Source organism: Triticum aestivum, chromosome 5B, assembly GCF_018294505.1.
Source record: "Triticum aestivum cultivar Chinese Spring chromosome 5B, IWGSC CS RefSeq v2.1, whole genome shotgun sequence".
Lineage (NCBI taxonomy): Eukaryota > Viridiplantae > Streptophyta > Magnoliopsida > Poales > Poaceae > Triticum > Triticum aestivum.
In genome coordinates this window covers 417,177,387-417,180,569 of record NC_057807.1, presented here as the reverse complement: position 1 = coordinate 417,180,569, position 3,183 = coordinate 417,177,387, and positions in this window count along the sequence as shown.

Sequence of the window (3,183 nt, the reverse complement as noted above, 5' to 3'; positions counted from 1 at the left end):
CCCGACAAGTTCTCCCTCGCCGGGCTCACTCGACTCTGCTTCAGGCCCGGCAAGCTCTTCCTCGCCAGTGAACTCCTCTCGCTCGACAAGGCTTGCCGCCTCTGCCTCCTCCACGGTGAACCCGAACTCGCCCGCGGCAGCTGCTGCCGCCGCCTCTTCCAGCCTGGTGGCGATGCGCTGCATCTCCGCATCGGTGGTGTCGCGGGTGAGGCTCTTCTGTTCATCGGCACGGACCGGCACTTCTACCAGGCTGTCAAAGAACTCCTGCATGACAGCGTCTGCCGGCTCTTGCCAAGTTGGGACAATTCTGTGCGAGTCGCACAGCGGCATCATTGCACGGATGCGGTCGAGCAAGGAGTTGTTGCACAACAGGACGACACCCCTCGGCAACATGAATGGATGTTGAGGATCGCGCTTGAACAGCTCCAGGAGCATCGCGTCCAGCTCCAGGACAGTGAAGTTGAAGTTGAGGCCCGGGCGCAGCCTCATGATATCCGCTGAGTTCTGGAACTCCCAGGCGGGTCTCCTCCTCTCCTGCAAGGGGGCGATGTGGGGGCGAAGAAAATCTGCGCCAACGGCGCCTACGGTGAGCCCAGCAAGCCTGAGGCGTAGGATCCGGGTAACGGCAATCTTCAGCCTGTCGTCTTCCGGGGCCACGTTGCTCCAATCATTGCCACACACTATTGGGGCTTGGCGCAGGGCAGTAAATGGCTGTGGGTTCTCCTCGACAATCCAGCACCACTCTGCTCTCCATTCCTCCCACTTGCTGCGGAGCTCTCCCTCCAGATAAGCTTCCTTCTTGCCGACTCTTGAGATCCAGGCGATTCCGCCGGCAAGAGGCTCTCCTCTCTCGACTCGGGGCATAAAGAAGTGGCGAAAAAGAGCTACGTTTGGGTGGACTCCGACAAAGTTTTCGCAGAGATGTGCGAAAACTGCCATGGTCAGAACGACGTTGGGGGTGAAGTCAAGGTGGCGGAACCCGTAGGTGTTCATGATGTCACAGAAAAATTCAGAGAAGGGTTACCCGTCTGGAGCCAGTTCCGAAGCGGCAGCCGGGAGTACCTTCGTGCGCGGATGCGCTCGCGTCTCCGTCGACCAAAAGAGGTAGTAGTACTCCCTCAGCTCCTTCGCGCCAAGCTGAGGGGGGAAGATGGCCCGCTCCTTTTGCAGCGCGCGAGCCGCTGCGCCTCGACAGATTTCACGCCCTTCCCCTTGCCGGCTTTCGGAGCCATGGCGGAGGTGGTGGGGGAGATAGACGGTGTTGGTGGTGCTGGTGGCAATGGGGGGCGGAGCGCTGCTCTCTTTCAGCTTCGGGAAGAAGGGGGGGGAGCGGCGGAGATTTGTGAAATTGGAGTAACCACCGGCGAGATGGGCTAACTGCCCCTGTTTTCCCTGCTTATAAAGAGGGAGGGGGCGGACGTTTCAACCTTCCGAATAAAGAAACCACCCACGATCTCTCCCACAATGCCGCATTCGACGCATGCCGTTGGGGGAGGGCGCGGTGGATATGGAGTAAGATACGGCGTAACCCAGGCCGCGCGTGCCCGTGCCCTGTTTTGGGCCTGGCCCAACAGTGCTCGGCACCGTGTGTGGCCCAGGCCCGGGGGCTCCTGTCGGTGTACTAGAGTAGGGGTACCCTAGTATTCCAAACTTGTGCACGAGCAGTTGCAGCGCCCCGCGGCAAGGCTTGCCGGGTGACCGCCAAGGTCCTCCGTGGTTCCTTTGGAGCCATTCAAGAACAAAGTATTCAAGCCAAGGAGACAAGGCCCCGGCAAGAGGAGCTTGCCGGGAAGGCCAACCAAGGCATCTCAAGGAACTTGCCGTGACGCGCCACGCGTCCCGGCAAGGCCCGGTGAGCAACAAGCTTCCGGACGCGACAAGACAACGACCGCGGCAAGGCGCTTGCCGCGGCAAGCGACCACTCTGTACCCATGCTCCAGCACATCCACCAACGTGTTGCCCTGGGGCCTTTCCAGGCGCGCGTGGCGAGAGGCTGTGCAGCCAGCGGTGCGCGGTGGCATGCGACGCTGACAAGATTGCCATCCTGGCAAGCGGTGGCGTCCCTGACGGTCCTTTTTTGCACTGTTTGGGCGACGCAGATGGGCATTTAATGCCTTTGTCCCCAGCCGTCAGGGTTAGGTGATGCACTGTACGGGTAGCTGTACGAACCACCCCTCTTTTTCCATTTTTACCCTTGTCTACGTTGCCACCTGTCGGTGACCCCTTGTGCGTATAAAAGGAGGCCCATGCGCAACGTAGAGGGGGGTTGGAAGGCCAGAAAAACACTCACGCTCAGTCTCGTTAGCAGCTCGGGTGTACTGTAGCACTCAGCGCTCCCGAGCAGGAACTCAATACAATCAGACAAGCAGCAGTAGGAGTATTATCTCTCCAGAGAGCTCCGAAGCTGGGTAAACTGCTCGCGTGCTTCGCCTCGATCCGCTCTTCGTGCGATCTCCGCCCCCCGCCGAACTGAAAGGGGCCCGGTCCGCCAGTCCCCATAGGTGTTCGTGGATCAGCTTCCCCGACATAAAGCTAGTTCAATTCTAGTGTAAAATTATTTGTACTAGGTTATAGAGCTAGTTCAACTCTAGTGTAAAATTATTTGCACTAGGTTATAGAGCTAGTTCAACTCTAGTGTAAAATGATTTGTACTAGGATATAGAGCTAGTTCAACGCTAGTGTAAAATTATTTGTACTAGGTTATAAAGCTACTTCAATTCTGGTATAAAATTATTTGTACTAGGTTGTAGAGCTAGTTTAACTCTAGTGTAAAATTATTTGTGGTAGGTAAAAGAGCTAGTTCAATTCTAATGTAAAATTATTTGTACTAGGTTATAGAGCTAGTTCAACTATAGTGTAAAATGATTTGTACTAGGTTATAGAGCTAGTTCAACTCTAGTGTAAAATTATTTGTACTAGATCATAGAGCTATTTCAACTCTAGTGTAAATTTTTTTTGTACTAGGTTATAGAGCTAGTTCATCTCTAGTTTAAAATTATTTGTACTAGGTTATAGAGGTAGTTCAACTCTAGTCTAAAATTATGTTTACTAGGTCATAGAGCTAGTTCAACTCAAGTGTAGAATGATTTTTACTAGGTTATAGAGCTAGTTCAATTCTAGTGTAAAATTATTTGTACTAGATATTAGAGCTAGTTCAACTATAGTGGAAAATGATTTTTAGTA